Genomic DNA, 18840 nt, shown 5'->3' with positions numbered 1-18840 from the left:
TTTTGTAGAATAGGGGTTTGCAGAAGTTGGGATAGCTGTTGCTTTTCACTACCTAGTGGAGTTGGAAACGTAAGCCGTGTGAAGTGATTGCAGTATGTTAGTACCTAGAGCTATAAACACTAGAGTTATGATAATGGGAAGGAATGCACAGGGGTTTTTTGTTGTCCTTTTTTCCCAGAAATAACTTATTTCTCTCTCTTGGGGCATTAAGTACCTAAGTAGTTCTTGTACAAATCTTGTCACTATAAGAGAGTATTATTTTTCAACTGGTAACTGCAACCTGTAGGCCCATGGTAATTTTTTAAGTTTTTGTTTTTGTTTGTTTTTGTTTTTTTTTTTTTTTTTTACAGGCAAGCAACTTGTGGTGATACACTTGGGAATGTCATCTTTATAGGTTTGTGCTAAGGACCCCTGAATATAAAACGATAAGCAACTACTGAGCAGGTATGTCATTTTCGGAACCTGTAACTGGTGCCAAACTGGTGTACAGTATCTTGCCACTAGAGGAGAACAACGAAACCTGCCGTGGAACTGGCTGGAAAGAATAATTTTCCTTCTAAGTGAGAAATTTGGATGTTTAAGAATGTTTTTTTTTTTATTTTTTTTTTTTTAAAAAAAGGATCCTAGACATAGTGTCCTTCTTCCTGAATTGGAGAGTAAGTCATGATGCTAAAACTCCTTGCTGGAGAAAAACTTCTGCAGATTTTGTCAAAGAACTCGGGGCCAAAGTCCTTCACTTTTTTCATGGCTGAAGACTGGTTTTCAGCTTCACTGGTCCAACTGCTTTAAATGATGAAAGGTGAAACAAGGGACTTCTTTAGAGGAAGGAATTGTCACTAACAACAGGAACTTCCAGTGAAATCAATGAAAAGTTTCAATTTGACTTGCTGTTTTGCTTTTCCATCATATTCAGAAAATTGGCTTATGCAGCTCTCAGCATGTTTGTTTTTTTTTTTCTTCTTGGGCTACAGCTCTACTCTGTACTGTTATTCATTGAATGTTATTTTCCTGTATCTTTTATACAGCACTAGTCTTGTAATCATCCCTGTAATCACTTCCACATGCTGCAAACTTGCAGAATGAAAAAAACTCCTTCTACATTCCCTGTATTCACATTATCTTTGCCAAGTTCTTCCTTTCCAATATATACTTGGATACCTTGAAGTTTAGTTTCAATATCATAATCCCAAAGTTGTTCTCACAGGAATATCTAGTGTTGCCCCATCCACCTTTAGGAGTCTCTCATTTTTTTCCCACCAGCTTTGATCTTTCCTGTGCTTTTGAACTGTTCTCCCCTCCGCCCTCTTTCTCTTGTTTCTGTCCAACATCTTGTACTACCATCTCTTTGTTCCAGTGTCTCCCCATTTCTCCAGTCTTCCATCATCCCCTACCAACATCTGGAACTCGATGTGTGGGAAACCTGGGCCTTTTCCCAAGACCATTTCTCCTCATCACCCCCAGCACTTCCGCTTGTTCTCCCTGACAGTGACATCCAGATTACCGCACGTTTTACTGTATCCAAGCTCTGTCTTGCATATGGACCTGACAAATCTCACTAGTCTTTCCTCTAAAACCTGACTTTTTGCCTACATCCTCAAGTGAAAAGCTCAGTTGTCCTCAGTTCCTGCAGTGCTGCTTGCAGTCCCCAGCCTCCTGCTTCCCAGGTCCTTCTGCCTACCCTTGTCATTCTCCAGCTTCATAATCCTTCTGTGGCTTCTCTCTCAGGTTTCATCCTCTCCATGTGGACTCCGTATGTCCCCATTTCATGGCTGTCTGCTATCCTCTCACACTTGCCATCTTCATGAGTGGTATTTAACCACTTACTGACTCTTTCTGCATCTGCTCGCTCACCTTCATGCTCTTTTCCAAGCCTTCAAAATTGATTTTCTTACACTTCCGCAGTTTTTTCCTTGACCCTGTTGAAGGATCAGGAGCACACCACCTTGGAGACAGTAAACACCTAATCCCCCTTGAAATGAATACTGAATAACTGCCCACTCAGGAGTTAGGCAGCCGAATATTGTTAAGGCATTTGTGTACCAGTGTGCCACCTGGCACCCGCTGTTAGCTCTTGAGACCAGTACTTAGATTCCCTACACTGCTGATGCCACCTCAACCTGGAAGTCTAGGGTATCTGTCGGTAACTTCCCCAAAGTCTGCCTTTGGTAGCAGCCTGAGGAACTTGGTATCTAGTTCTCACTTCCATAAGCAAGCTGTTCCTCTGCCTATCTCTGTCAGGGCCTGCTTTTATACAGGTTTTCAGAGAAGGCATATCAGATCAATAGGTGCACAGTGCAGGGCTGGTGGAGAAGGTGAGCGTTGTGGGCCGGTGTCTCGGACCAGGAGGTAAATGACTAGTTTTAACTTACTTCTTTTCTTGGAGGGTGGGAAACAGCACGTAGCCCCTTCACCTCTGAAGTCCACTGTTTGTAGAGATGAAGGAAGCTATGTTATTGAAACTTGCTCGGTGGATCAGCAGAGCATATGAAATGAAGTGTACATAGTGTTAGGCTAAGCTGTCATGGTGGCAAAAAGTGGGACTGTGCTTCCTTTATGTCCCTCTGGATATCTGCCCATGTAAGACCAAGACGTACACTTGCACTTTACCTAGCTGTCTGGTTATTGTTCTTTGAAATTTTAAAGAGCTTCCTTGTCAGATTTGGGTGAATTTCATCCTAGAATGAGCTCCAGCCTGAAGGGAAAAGCCGTTTGCCCAAGACACTTGAGGTCAAATGGAGAAAGTGTTGAACTTGTCTTTCTTTTTTTTTTTTTCCCCCACATTCTAGTACAGTGTCCTAATTAATGGCCTACTGGGCCATGTCACCATCAGCCTGGCTTACTATCTTTTTTTTTTCTGGAGTGCTTTTTCACAAAAAAACCCCTGCATTATGTACTCAAACCAGGAAAGACAGCAAGGTGGTGAGTCCTATTTTAAGATGGATACCCCTGCTACAGATAGGTGTGAGATATCCGTGTCCTTAAATCATGTCCTCAGTCAGCGTTTTCCCATGGACAACCTCTATGATGTCCCTTAAGGGTGCTGGTATTTGCTGGTGCTCTTCTGAGGCACCCAGCACCAGCCACCTCCACTCTCTGTCCATGTGTAGCAATGAGGGGATGTGAACCACTAGTTGAACTGCTCCTGTGCTCAGCAGTAACCAGCTCGTGTTTGCCACGGACCTAGTGTAACAGTTCACCATGGCAGCAAAAACGAAAGGAGGAGAAGAAAAAGGGAATAGAGAAAATAAAAAGCAGGACGTGGAGATAATGGAAGCGGGGGATTACTTCTCGAATTATAACTCTACCAGACTTAGATTTCTTGAGCTCCTGCTGTGCTTTGCCAAAAATGAGGCTAGTTAGCAGCAGATGTGAACGTAACAACTGACAGGGGAGGGAGAGAAACTATGAGAAAAGCATGAATTAAGTAGATTCTCTTACGATTTATTTCGTGGGGGCCTTAGAAGTAGCAGTTTTCGAACTGTGGCCCACTGCTTGCTTATGTCAAGTGATTGGGTTGCTGTGGAAGGTGAGAGAAGGATGCAGTAAGCGAGATGCACAACATGTCATCAATCAGAAAAAGGAAAGCAGTTGGGGAATGGGTGACTGAAACTGCTGAGGGATGATGGTATAGCTGGGGTGAAAGATGTAGCTTAGGAATAGATGCTAATTTTGCAGAAGTAGGGATGGGGATTCATGTTACTAAGAATAAATGGGTTTATGGAAAGGACACTGATGGTTACTTGGTAACCATAAGCTTAAGTGATCAAAGAGTTTAGTAAGCCCTTCTGACTTTGCCTTGCCCTTCCAAAAATATATCATGGCTGTGTGGAAGGTCACCTCCCATCCGTTCTTAGACGTTAATCACCCTCTTCAATATAGGTGGCCTATCCGATTGCATAGGCTGGGTAAACACTGGGATATATGATAGCACATTTGCTGAGCTGCAGGATCTAAAGGTAAGGTTGATATCTGGAAGACCAAGATATTTGTGAGGGGAGACAGGATTCCTGGTCTCTTCAGCTGCTTGCCCTCAAAATGGAAGGAGAAGGCATTTCAAATTCCAGAAGTCTTTGCAGGCTCCAGGCTATAAACAGGCTCTTCCTGTATGAAGAAATAAGGATCTAACAGTAACCAGAAGATGTCTGCTTTTCCATACAGGCCTAATACTACTGGGATATGTTTTTGTGAGAGGTTTGAAGCCCATCGGTCAGAGGGGAAAGGACCACCCAGTGCTACTGGTGAGGATCATCCAAGAAGATGATATAGAAGATAGAGTCATGTGGTAAAGAAGAAATAAAAGCCCAGTCAAGCCAAAGTAGAGGGAGACAGACAGGGGAAGGAGTCAAAAACAAAAAGAAAGAGGGAAAGAGGAAGAAAATAGTTAGGGAGAGGTGGGAGAAGCATTGACAGTGATTTGTACTATGGACAAATGTCCCAGCCATTTAATACACTCCATAAATACTGTATTTTTTTCAGCTACCTAGGTTAAGGGCCTCTGCGGGGACAAGTAGACAAATTATGGGACCCCAAGTCCTCCGAATTCAACGAGAGCAGAATTTGTCCCCTAGATAACTATCCTGAATTCATAATTGGGGGCTGTGGCTCTAGCATGGTCTGGATCCTCTGTATCAGATCTTTGAGTAAAGTCTGTATTCCCAGAAGTAATGTGAAGGAAGATATGACCGAAGGAATGTATTTGCTATTTTATTTTGGATCACAGGGCAAGTGCCACGTGCAGTAGTCGTGGACGCTCTGTTTATCTCCACCTCTCTTGCTAGCTTGAATGTGATGGTATTGCAGCTTGGGTGTCTGAAGCTGTCCTTGGCATTTGGGCTCTTTGCGTTAAAAATCTTTATAGGTCTGTCACCGTAGACCATGGCTATACCTTGGGGCGCGGAGCATGCAGGGTGTTGATGCTTGGAAGTGCTTCTAAGACACTGCATTGTATTTCCTGATCCTAGTCAAGAGACTAAAGTGGAGGTTACTGAAATTTTAACATCCAGTAGCCTGTTGCAAGGGCTGGTGTTTCCTGACAGCAATGATTACTGTTTCACCCTATAACCACATCTCTGCTCCCCAACAGAAACACCCTACCTGAGCAGCCAGGAGTGTGCTAGCTTCCTCTCTGGTGTGCGGTCTCACATGCGTGGGCAAACCGTGGGTAATGTGGGAAACCAAAGCCTCCCTTATAGCTAAAGTGAAATCTTCTAGGAGATATGTTGTTGTCACATTAGTCAGCTATGCCAGTGCCTTTCCAGGAAGGATCTGTGCCACTTGGACCCTTTGTTTACACTGAGCAAAGCCGCTGGATTTCATACCTTCTCGTACAACGATCCTACAATAAAATGGGAAAGATCAGACATTCCTGTAGATACAGACTACTAGGACTCTGTCCCAGATGGGAAATCTGCACAGTGAGATGCCAGACCCATGAGCCCTTCTCCACCCTGGCATGGAATAACGCACCTTTTTTCTTCATGAATCTTACCAGCCAAGGGTGTTGCCTCACCTCATTTATTAGCCAGCCAGTGTCAGTATAATTAGGGGTTAAGTAGTTAATCTTCAAAAATCCCTTGGAAGCCAGGGAATCCATATATTTGTGTATTTGCAATCTGTGTAATTTGTGTACTGCCCCTGAGGCAATCAGGCATGGGAATGCAATCCCGTATTTGTGTATTTCAAGACGGAAAAGAAGATGTGAGAAAAGGTTTGTATTTACAACAGTATAAAGAAAAGCTTTGACTGTCTAACCTCCTGTTTCACCTTCGTGTTGCATGCCATGCATCTTCCTGCTGCCCAGTCCTGCAAAACCAGAAAGCCTGTATTTTAGTGTGCATCGAGACGGGGTGAAGTTAACACAGGATGGAGTTAAGCACACGCGTAAACTTTGCCGGATCGGGGACTTGCACTGCAGACACTTTGGGAACAACTTATTTGCGTTCCTGTGTTTTCATGAGAAATCTTACATTTCTGAAAGACAAGATCCTAGCTGCAGTTCGAGAATTGTAGATCAGTTGCTTTTGTCCCAGCCAGAGAGAAAGACGGCTGTTTCTTAATTAGGGGCCCACCTGTGGTAGGCCCTACAGGAACAGGTATCAGATGGTAAATTTACCCTAAAGCACTTACAATCAAATCACACAAGGTGGACTGAGCTGGGAATAGATAGTGCTGGTATAGTGCTTTTAGAGATTTTTGTTGTTGCCGTTTCTTGCAACGCAGACATTAGAACTTCACAGGAAACATGTCAGTCCTCCAAATGGGTGGAGATGTGTAATTGTAAGGGGGAATAAGCATTGTGAAGTTGGTAATTTTTGGCTGTATACTATTGAATCTACTGTCAATGATCTGAAAGACAGCAAAATAGTCATTCATAAGTAGGAATGATTCAAAAATTAGTAAGCAAAAAACCCCCCAAACATTACTGCAATAGTCTGGATCACTCAGAAAGATGGAGCCAAGCATAACATTAGCTGCTGTAAGTCACATGTCAAAGACTAAGGAATACAGGCTATGCTTATCAGCTGGCAAGTTTGTCTCGGGAAGCAGTGACAGGGAAGGAGTGGGGGCTGGAGCGACTCACTGGCTGATGACAAAATTCCAGGATGATGCTGTAGCTGGGGGAACTCATGCAGCTTTCGGTAAATAACTTCAAGATGAATAGCTCTAGGAGAGGCTGAGTGCGTGTCTCATTTAGCACTAACGTGGTCACTTCCCATGTACTCTATTTAGTGCTTTTGTTGGTGGTTCCTGGAGGGGAGAGGTTTCAGGGACAATGCCTGAGGGTATTAAAGAATTGGAAGCGTGCCTTCCAGTGAAAGAGGTTGAAGGGAAAAGGGAAAGCTGAACGCTAACTTTTTTCTGTGTCTATATATGCTTACACAGGGAGCAAACTTTCTGTGGCCTAGCACACTGAAGGGTAATAAGACCCAAAAACTGGGAAAAGGGAAAAAAAAGAAAGTCATATGAAAAAGAGCACTATTTTTTAACATTGTCATTAACCACTAGAAAAACTCACTGAGGGTTGTGGAGGATCCTCCACAGGAGGCTTTCACACTGTGGCTGCATTCTTGTCAGAAAGCAGACCCTTGCAGAGAAGGGAAGGATTTCTGCCAAGTCTTCTGACCCAAATTTTTGAAGGTGTGGGTCTAGATGATCACAGCAGTTCTTTCTGGCGTTACAGTTGGAGGTTTGCTTGCTGTTGGCAGCTATGGGGTTGAGAGTTGGGGCCTCACGGCAAGAGCAGTAGGCATCCCCTCCCAACCCAAGCCATTATTCCTTTTCACCTGCCCTGTGCGAACAGCCCGCAAACAGCCAAACCACGTCAGTCTTCCTCTTTAAGTTTCACATGTTATTGCTCCGATAAGCAGCATTGCTCCCCCTTCATTCCTGTTTCCCATGTAACCACCTACTGTGCTCCCACTTCATAACATTGGCAGCCACCTCCACCGCTACAAGACCACCAAGGATGGTGGACGTGAGCACCAACATTTCAAAGAGGAGTTGACCCTGGTTCCTCATCCCAGAGCACTGTTCCACTGTCTGTGGTGGCACCCATAGGCCTGGCTGTCTGGTTTTACAGGGTGGGAGAAATCAGAGTCCCCAGCAGGAACAACCAGGCAGCATCTTCGCTGGGAGAAGAGGGTATGGGCTAGATGCAGGCCTCTTGCCTGAACTCAGAGTGTTTGGTTCACCTTTTTCTTGGATTATGCTGCAGTGATATCCCAAAGTAAATGAGGCTTTGTTAGCATCCACTGAGGTGCTCAGTGATAAGAGGTATTAATTGTCATTTATCAGTGTTGCTTCTTGTTCTCTATGGCCGAGCCAAGGCGTTCCTTTGCATACAATCATCTATGGCTTTGTCATATGTTTCAGACTTTAAACCTTGAACAATTATTCTTCTATATTTCTGAGCCAAACAAGAATGAGTTCTTTCCTCCATCCCCCATGGACATTTTATTTTTTTGTGTGGTAAAACCATATTCCCATGATGCTAGGGTTTTGCTTAATTTCTTACCTTATTCCCCACAGACCCCAAGCTTGGCAAAGGCCAAGAGTGTGCATGTGGAAGAGTCGGTGGTGCAACGTACAACTAGAAACTTCTGAGAACAGCGCTGGAAAGATGAAACGCAGACAGAGATTGGGGCAATATTAATACGTACCAGCAGAGGCTCCGAGCCTTCACGCACAGCCGGTATGAGCAGGTACTTGCTGTAACAGTACTTCCTAGGAAACACAATGGCCACTTGTGAGCCAGCCCTACCCCAACACAGTGGAAGAAAGCCAGGCAGGGCAGCGCGTCCTCTGTGGCACAGGAGGGCTGGCTGGGTGGAGCGTGGCGAGGAGCTGTGGATGTGACCGCTGAGGCTGCCCGGGGTGGGAAGCTTTTCCTCTTGTGACTTCACCTGGATTGTGTGCCAACCTCAGCACACAATGTTATCACTGCAAGCCAGCTCATGGTCGGGATGGCGGTGCTCACACAGTTGGGCCCCAGGAGACTTTCTCCAGTCCTTATAGCTTTTGGCTTTGATGGCTTTCGCCAGAAACATGCCATGACCCCTTTCTCTGGCTTTGTTTCCAGTGATGCCAGGAATGCCTCTGCTCACGGATGACCCATGCCACTGAGGCAGATGATAACTAGTCATGGAGCTTACAAGTGAAGGGTTTTTTTCAGGAACTGAATCAGGGACCTCTGCTCTACCCAACCCCTCTGGCAGTCTGTGCTGCTCTTGGCTGTTTCTTTATCTAGGGTTTATTGCTGTGCAAAACAGCTGAGTTAATGACTCAAAAGGAACGCTTGGTCCCTGCTGCATGAAGACTTCGCTGCTCAGATAGTAATCCTTCCCAAGAAGACCATTCCTTTCTGTAACACACACACACAGCTGTTGAAACCATAAGTACTCTTGAATAAACGTAGCCTTTCAGGGCTCAGACTCAGTCTGTGGCAGTGGTTTCCACGGGTCTGGGATGTGTGCTCTGTGTCCAACCATTTTTGCTTTTGTTGCTGTTAAATATCTTGCCTAAAAGGGAGAGTTGAGCCTGGATCATCATAAGCACTTGGCATTTTCACAAATGTCCTTCCATGGCAGTCTATGGAAGTTTTATCTTCTCTCTAAGGGACACAAGCTAGATTAAATGCTGCCTCTAGAAGTCCCGGCCTGAGCCTGCTCTCCTCCCTGAACTAGCAGAAAGCCTATCTATCTTATTTATTTTGTTCTGTTGTTCCATGAATAAGACACTTATTGCGCCCTGCTTGCCTTTTTGCCCAGGTATCCTTTCTTGAAAAGGTCAGAAATCAATACCCTTTCCTCAATTCCTTGGCAGCCTTTGCTTTTCCCAGGACGTATGTTTTCTAGGACAGTTCCAAGTTTTCCATGCTTTGGCAGGATAGGCAATACATTCAAAAAGTGTAACAGCACTGGACTAGTTTGCAGGAAAGTTAAGTGGTTCCATCCTTTGGCATCTGAGATTCATCAGTGACTAAAGGCTTTGCCATCAGGGAGACCTGTTAATGCAGGTGTCAATTTCCAGGTAAATTAAAATTTCTGTCCTGTTGTAGGATAGTCACATGACAATGTACACAGCAAATAGCATCCAAAAAAATGTGCAGGAGTCTCTGTATCTTTTTGGGTCTGTTCGGGGTACGTGATTGGTGGCTGGTTGTTCATAAGTCTTTGTAGGTTCACCAGGATTGGCGTTTGTACTCCAATAAGTAGAGTTGAAAGAGTACAGTAAGAGACAGGAGGTTGCTGGCACCGTCATGCTGGACATATGCACCTGAGTGCTGTAGACATCTCAGGTGCTGGTGCATGACGCCCTGTGATATGAACGCACCTAGGTGCTTTGTGTGGCAGCATCTGTATTAAGCTTAAAGGAGGCAGGGTCTAGGTTCAAGTTGTCTGTGAGCTGTCCTTTGGCGCTTAAGGGTTGTGCTCTGGCCGTGTGTTTATTGCTTTCTTTTCTGCTGAGTGTTCTTTGCTATTCTCATTCTGCTTTGCAGTAATTCTAGTCTTCTCGCTTCCCATTTGTTTCTCGCGTGGTCTTGCCCGTGTCCTTCAAACCGCTTCCTTTATATGGACAGCAAAGATGGGTGCTATCTTTCCAGGACTGAGAGAGGAGACATCGCTCACAGATCAGACCAGCTTTTGAAATGTGTGAGCAAGAATCCCCAGGATGATGCTGTACATCACCACTCGTGACACTGCTTTCTGGGCTACCTCACAGATCATAAGTTATTTTGGGGAGCTGGACGAGAGCAGATTTAGACCTTTAAAATTTCATACTAGCAACACATGTGTAGATCGAAGATCTCATATGATCAGTACAAGGTGAGAAGACAGTCCTGGGAGGTACCTTCTTCATTCAAGCTGGCAGGTAGTCATTAAAACAAGCTGACTTTTGAACCAGAAAATAAGCACTCTTTTTCTAATTTGCCGAGTTAGGGGTCATGTAGAAGACATAGTGGGGAGATTTTGACAGTGGAGGACTGTCATTGGAGAATAAACCAGGCGGGACTGAGGTGATGTATGTACACACCTTGCCTCTACGTGAACATCCAAGGATCACGTTAGCCCTATCAAGTGCAGTGTTGCACTGCGAGCTCATATGCAGTTCCTCAGCTACCCTGAGCTCAGAGTTCTCCACAGAGTCCTCAGCTACCCTTGAGCTCAGAGTTCTCCGCAGAGTCACTGTTTCCCTGGACAAAGTTCCCCATAGCAGAGCCACAGCTGATCTCCTTGCGGATGTGCAAGACACGACCTTCCTTGTGCTAAAACAAACCCTTTTTGTGTTTGCCCAACTCACTGTGCCATCAGGGGTTCTCTACATCAGCTGTCCTCTTTTTCGTGATTCATCCCTCTCCTGGACTTAGTGATATCTGCAAAACACTTCAAGTTTTCTTCCAGGTTATTGACTAAAAATATCGTGGCGCCAAACACCCTCCAGGATCTTGGTACAAACATGCTATAAACAAAACAATCACTTCTAGTTCTCACTTGTATTTTGGGACCAGTCTGATAGGTCATTTATAGTCTGTTTAATGACTGCTATCTTATTTTTATGTCAAGCAAGTTCTTTAATCGAATTGCCATGTGATAGAAGGGAAACTGCCTTCCTTAAGTATGTTGTACCAGCTTTGTCATATTTAACAACGGTATGTGCAATTTCCTCAGAGAAAAGTATTAACACACTTCAATGGGGTGAATTTTCTATAAAACCATGTTGGTTGCCTCTAGTTATATTATTTCCCTCTTTTTATTTCCTGTGTTCTGTGTTAGCCAGTTCATTATTTAGTTCAGGACTGAGATTCTATCACAGGTCTGTACTTACCTCTGAGTAATTACAGTTATGACATTATTATAAAATAATTATGCCCTTCTACATGGTCTTTACCAACTGCCAGGCTATGAGTTTTCTTCTTTTCCTCCAGACTTACCCATTGCACCAAGAAGTACTGAAAATCAATATAAATAGTGCAGAGACATCCTGTGCAGCTTAAAAAACAAATAAGAAAAAGAAAGTTTCAGTGCAAGGTATCCAGTCCTGCTGATTTAAAATGCCTGATTCTAGTAGGTGGTATTTAATTCCTCTGAGATATTACAAGAATAGACAGGTCATCAACAATGTCTTCATCATCTACTTTCTTTTTTCCCAGCAGTAGGATAGAGGTATTTATTGATTTCATTTTTCTTGTCTGCATTATTATTGAATAATCTAACATTTCCATCTGATAACAGATCAATATCATGATTAGGACTCATTTTGTTCTTAATTTACTTCAAAAAAACACCAAACTTTATCAGTCTTTTTTTTCCCTTTCATTTCCATCCTCATTCTTTTATAATTCCTATCTTCTAACTTATATTCAGCTTCTCCTCTCTTACTATTTGTTTTATGTGTTTTATTCTCTTAAAGCCACCCCCACTTCCCTTTTTAAATCTGGTTGTGTTTTTTCAATTAAACTATTTTTTGTTTACTGGGGAGTTGCGTATTTTTGGTGCCTAGTAGAAAATTTTTAAGCAGTTCTCAATGATTATTTATATTTTCTTATTTAGATGCTTTCTTTGTGTTGATTTAGCCCAGAATTCTACTCAGGGCTGGGAAACAGGACTTTTAGAAGCGTCATGTCTTTCAAAGCACTGCATTACCGCTTTCGACCTCTTCTGCTTTCATATAACAGTGCAGTTAACTGGGGATCAGTAAAACTGCTACCGGTCTCTCATTTCTACCATCACTATACCCATCCGGATGAGGTGAAGTACAGATTTTGTTCATTTTGGATTTAAGATTTGCAAAATGAGGAAGCTGTTTAGAACATTTAAAAATCCGCAAAGATCCTCTTGAGTCAGCAACATCAGCATGTGTTAAATTGAGCATAACTTATGTTTATTTTTTCTTTGGTTAGTGCTCAAATAATCAGTGCTCCCATATTCTGGTGCTGCTCGGCTATCTGTTCCAGAGCCATATCATCAGTCCTGTTACTAGAACACCGACTGAATATTGTTAACTAGGAAATTATGATTCAAAATCACAAACAAGCAAGCAGTCATTACTTTTTCTTTTTACCCTTATTCTGCCCACTCAGTCTTTCTTAGGGCTAGAGCCACTGATTTTAACATTCAGTTGTACAAACCATCCCAGCGTCTTTTCCAATGCCTTATAGCTGTAATCCCCTGGGCAGGCAAAGCCTCGATGAATATAAAATGGAAAGGGATGCCATAATTGTATACAGCTAAAGAGGATGTATCAGAATGGAATTGACTTCTATATTATGCTTCTGTAAAGGAGGGCACGCTTTTGAAAGCAAGAGCCAGGGCTGCAGCTGAATACACCCAGCACTGGTCGTGGAGCTGATAAACAGCAGAGGGATTAGAAACCCACCAAACCTGCTGCATCCTGGCCCAAAGCAGGGTGGCCGACAGAAATACTAGAGTTCGTGTTCACACTTCAGAGCTTCAGGGACTGGAGAGACACAGGACATTTTGCTGAGGAACTATCTGTAATAATAGCTGTGTTCATTATGAGGGTATTTATCAATCGGACAAGAATGGGGCCTCATAGTGCAGGACATGTGGAAGACTAACCGACAGTTGCCATGTCAAGGTGGAACTTGCCATAGAAGTAGCTGCTGAAAGTTTTGCCAGGTCTGACCCAGAACAGGAGACCCCCAAAGTCTTAATGCTTCTTTTACAAGGGTCCTGATAATGCTTTAAACCATGTTGCTATTAAGAATATCATATTCACTGAGCCATAGCAGAACTTCAGGGATTGAAGTTTGCTGGTGATAATGAAGAAAGAAAACAAAACAGGTCTCTCCAAACTGGAAGCCCTTCAGCCCTATCACCTATGTTTTCTGGCAGGTCTGTTCATAGATAATCCCCACCTCCCTCTACCCGGCTGTTTATTAGTTTGAAGCCAGGTTGTCTCAGGGAATGCTGAAGACCTTTGGATGGATGATTTATCTATGGACGGGTTATCTTCTTGATCAGGAAAAGAGAACGACTGGCTCAACAGCTTCCAAGTTCAATAACCTCCTTTTCTTCTTAATAAATGGCTGAGGCATGAGAGGCTTCCGTTCCTTGCTGGCATCTTTACACTGTGCCCAAAGAAACAATCATATCAGGCTCAGGAAGGCAAATGACTGAAAGGGCAGGGAAACAGGAACCGTCCCCGCGGATGTCCTCCCCAGAGAGGCTGGGAACATGCTCTGCTGTGGGAAATGGGAAGCTGAGGTCAGCCAAAGTGCACGGCAGGTATGCGCATCTCTCAGGACTGGGAAGGACAGAGATAATGTCCTGTTTTGCCATCTACATCACTCCCCTGTCCTCCTTTTGAGCTCTTCTGGGCCACATCCGCACCTTGTATGCACAGTGCACCTCCATCACGTCATTCCATGGTGTGGAAATGAAGGCAGGGAGATAAAGGTGGAGAGTGGGTGGTGACAACGCTCCTGAGAGCCCTGAGCCTACCACTCAGCAAGGCAAGCTTTGGTGGTGTTAGAAGAGCACAGAAGAAGGGACAAGAGAATATGGAATGAGCCCTCAGCGGAAACTGGAAGGCAACAAACCTCATGGACAGTGAGGTAAGATGGAATGTTTCCAGACAAGCCCGCTTGTTCAGGTCTTTCTGAAGCTTTGTCCTTTGCAGATCCTTGTGCCTGAGGATGTTAAGAGATTGTACTAAAAGTCTTGATAAAACAAACAAACGGAGATCCCCTCAAGAGTCTGGGAGATATTATTAGTCCCTCTTTTACTGGCAGGCCTGGGGCAATTAATTATTACCGGAAGTATTATCAGGTGCTTGTCACTGCTTTCCCTGGATCCACTTTACATAGTCCAGATTGGCTGTGAGCAACGTGTTCCTTAACTGGTCTGATACCTCACAGCTCCCTAATCGGCAGTTAATCCATTTCTGTGAGGAGTATCTCAATAGTGGTGGAAGAGCCATAATCTAGAATACATGCAGAGAGAAATTTGAGTCCACAGACCCCCTAAGTATGCAGCAGTATTCTCAGATCTTCTCAGTGATGTCCTCTAGCTGATGCGCTCCACCTCTATGGCCAACAAGGTGGTAGGTTCTAGGCAGGAGGCAGAGAAAGGGACAGGTAAGAAGAGGGTATATGGAGACCTTGGAAAGGCATATTTGTATATGATGGCTCCATAATGTACGTGCTACACCTTGCCTACAATTCTGGGCCCTTTCCCAGTGCACCTCTTCATAAATAGCATCTGCACTAGCGCGAGAGCTTGGCATTTTTAACCAGGACACTGTTTTAAAGGTCTGAGTTTCTAGGAATGGCCTGGTCAAGTTTTAAGTGAAATCATGCTGATGCACAAAATCATATGTCTAAAAGAGTATTCTTCTCTTCCTAGCCCCGTTTGTGCTGCTGCTGCAGTACCATAGCACCTACCCTTGATGTGTGCGTGTTCATCTCCTTTGCCTTGCATGGTCTTTGTAAGTTTAGTGCAGTTTTTATTATTAACCATGCTGTTATTAAAGGCAGAATCATGGAGGTCAGCTGGTATACATGAGAAATATTTGCTGGATAAGGGATGCAGATTCAAGTGAAAATACAAATTATACTAGCAAAAAGAGTGCTTTGTCAACAAAGCTTTCACTTATTCTGTAGGTAAAATCAATGACATGAAAGTGACCTTCATGTCGGTTTAACTCCATCTATTTAACCACTGTGAAAGTACTATTAAAAATCATATTTACAATAGGTATTACGGCACCACCACTACTTTCCTGCGTTTGCCTTGCCTTAGTTTTGTATCTTGCAGAAAACGTTCAAGAGGGAAGAGAGAGGCAAGGCTTAAATACGGCGTAAGAGGCAGACCGTGCCTTCTCCTTTCTCATTCATAGCATCCTCCCCGGGTGCTGTACAGGGCACGGATGAGAAGATACCGCCCGCTAGTGGTTTAGGCTGCGGCAGCCCGGGAGAGCGCTTGGGAGAGGCTGCTGCCGAGTTCTGCTCTGCTGATGCTGCAAAAATTTTCCTGGGACAAGGTGGTGGGGAGCGGGGTGGGGGGGGGCGCTCTTATTCCTCCTGCCCTCAGATAAAATCAGCGTCTCTGGAAAAGGTCCGCAGTGAACAGAGCAAGAAAAAGAGGTTCCCGTGGGAAGCAGCACGGGTCGCTCGCACCCCGTTTTTCATGTTTAGCGTCGGTGTCCTGATGAAACACTCTAAATTAGCTATGGTGTTTAACCTTACAGTTACTACAGTAAGAGAACAAATTGGTTGAAATGTGGCTATGGTGAGCAAATACCTCTAAATACACAGGGCGTGCAGAGCCATCACTGAAGCCAAATAACAAAGCAGTGACCCTCCCGAAGCTTCCCTGAGGACAGCCCTCCTTGCAAGGCAGTGTGGAGATACCTCTGGTAGCCTGGGGTGAGCTAGCACCAGCACGGGGCACAGCATAGCACCACTGTGCTTCACGCTGCCCCAGCTAATTAGCCCCACTCCAGAGGAGATAATTAACTCAAGTGGAACACTTTGCTGACACAGCCGAACTGCCCCCAGACCTGAGGTGGTATCTCCCCAGCTCAGCATTGCACTGGGTGGTGTAGACAACCTGGGATGTCCAGGCTGAGTTTTCAGGGTTGGTGGAAAGATACTTATTATTTTCAAGCAGAAAATACTTCTCTGAGATTTCTGTAGGTCTTTGGCCCTACATAAAAATGTAAACCAAAGACCTCAGAAAACCTCCCTCTCCCCCCTGATTGTTTTCCTGCTTATATGGTAAGATCATCCTTAACAGATGTTTGTTTACCTCTTCATAAAAACCTCCTGTGATTCCACAGCCTCCCCAAGCAGTGTGCTGCAGTGCTTTGCTATTCTTACCGTTGCAAAGTGTTTTTCTAATGTTTAGCTATATCATTTTTATTGCAAATTAAGCTGATTATTTCTTCTTCTACTTCTAGTGAATGTAGAGGACAACTGCTTAGTCTCTCCACCCATTATAACAAATGTTTATGTGCTGGAAGACTGTTATCATGCCTCCCCTCCTGTTGTTCTTTTCCTAGAGAAAACAAACTCAGTTATTTTATCTATTCCTTATAAGTCATGTTTTTTCACATTTCTTATCATTTTGTTATTCTCTTTTGGACTCTCTCCAATTTGTCTACATCTCCTGTAAAATGTAGTGCCTGGAACCGGACACACTGTTCCTGCTGAGAGCTCAGCGGTATCGTGTAAATGCACAAAATAATTGCCTCCTTTGCCTTATACGCAAAAGTCCTCTTAAAGCACCTCAGAACGAGATTTGTCTTTTTCTGCGGGAATCTCACTTAACAACTCGTATTTGGTCTTACCCCAGCTCCTTCTTTGCTGCACTGCTGCTGAAACGGTTACCATCTAGTTTGGACCAGCGCATTTGGTGTCTGTGCAGTCACCTCTCCTGGATCGTATCTTGCTGCAGTCACCTCTGCAGAGGACAGCCCACCTCTCCAGTGTCTCACTTTCCTCTCAAATTCTGACGGCCCCAGCTCCCCTGCCTTCAGGAGGGACTGCCGCCCCATGCCCCCCGCCACCGCCCAGCTGTCATCCTTTTGGTTTTGTCCTCTAGACTGTTGCCCAAAACATGCAAGTAAACACTGAGCAGCCCTGGAGGCAGAACTTCAGGGATATGATCCTCCCAGATGGAAAACTGAAGCCCTGATAATTACCCTTGATTATGGCACTTCAACCTGTTTAGCCTCTGCATGGCGACTTTGCTTGCTGCTCTGGGACCCTGCGATCCAGATATTTTCTAGATGCTCACTGAAGTCAAGGTATTTTATATCTGCCGTTTTCTCCTCATCTACCAGGCCTGTTAGTCAAAGAAGGAAATTAGCCTGGTTTGACAGGATTTGTTCTTCAAAATTCCCTGCTGGTTGTTTCTTATCACCTTATTGTCCTTTAGCTACTTATAAATTGATTGTTTCATAATTGGTTCCAGTATCTCTCTAGGTATCACGGTTAGGCTGACTGGCCTGTAATTCCCCAGGTCCTCTTATAACAGTAATTTTCAGAGAAGGACTGCATTTAAGTTAAATAGATATTGAAAGACATTCCACTTTTGCCCTGCTTATCTTTATTCATTGTCTAGTTTTGTACCATCCCTTAAATTAAAAACACATTTCCCATAAGTATTTATCCTCCACTTGAGGCTCAGCACAATCCAACCCTGACTTCACCTCTTCTCCTGTGCTCTTGCCCAAGCCTTCCTGTTACATACTTTCCCAGTTTTCCTCCTTCTTGATGCTTTATATCCTTCTCCCTCTCTTTTCTTTTTGGTTTGTTTGCAGTTCCCTAACAAAATGTATTCCCCAGCAACTTATATCCCTCAGTGCCTCGAGGGCTCTGAAGAGAGTCCTGAAAAAAATCATAGAATCATAGAATGTGTTGGGTGGGAGGGACCTTTAAATCTCAGAGCTCTGCCCTTAAAATGCAGACAGTGACATTTACCAGTCTTGCAGGGACATGGCCAGTTCTGCCTAAAGATTTGCCCAGGGCTGGCTACATTTAAATGATTTCTGAAACCAGTAGGTGGCAGAGAGAAGATGAAATCTGGGAGATTCTGGTCCTAGTGCTCAGACCAATAGACTGCTTTGGCTCTAGGATGGACAAAGAAAGAGATGTGTTACTAGAAAGCAGGTGTCCACTAAGTTGGGTAGCGTCTAGCAAACAGGAGTGTTGGGTAAAGCTCCCAGCTTCTTGTAGGGAGGCTGAATGTATCTAGTGTTCAGCTTTGGCCATGAGCAAAAGGTTTGTGTGTTCAGCAGAAGAACAGGAAACGTGCCACTTTCTAGCTAAGCAGATCAGGAGAAGATAACTTTGTTTGAGGGAGAGGTATCGTTATGCAGGGTTGTGCGCTATATAATTGCACAATCTGCTGTCATGCATGAACAGAGCTGTTCAATAGCATGGCCCTGCCTTGTCCTGACATCATGTCTGTGTTGGAAATCCGTTTGGAATGAAAAATCCCACATTCCCCAAGTGACCTCGTAGTCTCTGAGCAAAAGGCTGAGTTGCAGTGGAGACTTCACAGTCTCAGTGGTGCCAGAGACGGGAGCTCAGTCACCAGACTCAAAGCAGCTAAAGGATGAGAAGTCAGCCATGAAGCAAACTTATTTCCAAATGAAATAACATTTTTAAAGTGCAGATCTCTCTCCACGGTTCTTTGAAGGCAAGAAAAAGTCACTGTGAGTAACAGTGTTACTCTCATTAGCTGCTACTATTTCTAGCACTGTTTTTTTGGAGATGGAAGTACTCAGCACTTCTATATGTTGCCTAATGAGAGCATAAATGCTGGGCCAGATAGCCAGGTTGGGAGTGTTGGCCATTATCAGTCTGGCGCT

The 18840-nt window shown here is 44.2% G+C and overlaps 1 protein-coding gene across 5 annotated transcripts in view; it reads left to right on the top strand.

Annotated features, from left to right (window-relative positions):
- The window catches only part of GJA8 (gap junction protein alpha 8), a 45841-nt gene that overhangs the window by 14286 nt on the left and 12715 nt on the right, over window positions 1-18840 (top strand). For 2 of the 5 annotated variants that reach the window (XM_054186995.1, XM_054187026.1), the window contains 2 exons: window positions 351-444; window positions 8029-8201. The gene's annotated coding sequence lies outside the window, so the exon portion shown is untranslated. Of the gene's footprint in view, window positions 1-350; window positions 445-4158; window positions 4239-8028; window positions 8202-18840 lie in introns of all 5 variants that reach the window. The other 3 variants (XM_054187003.1, XM_054187012.1, XM_054187019.1) reach the window with 3 other exon arrangements.

This window comes from Rissa tridactyla, chromosome 1 (genome assembly GCF_028500815.1).
Source record: "Rissa tridactyla isolate bRisTri1 chromosome 1, bRisTri1.patW.cur.20221130, whole genome shotgun sequence".
Taxonomy (NCBI): domain Eukaryota; kingdom Metazoa; phylum Chordata; class Aves; order Charadriiformes; family Laridae; genus Rissa; species Rissa tridactyla.
Note: the sequence above shows the minus strand (reverse complement) of the source record. Positions and strands in the feature narration are given on the sequence as shown.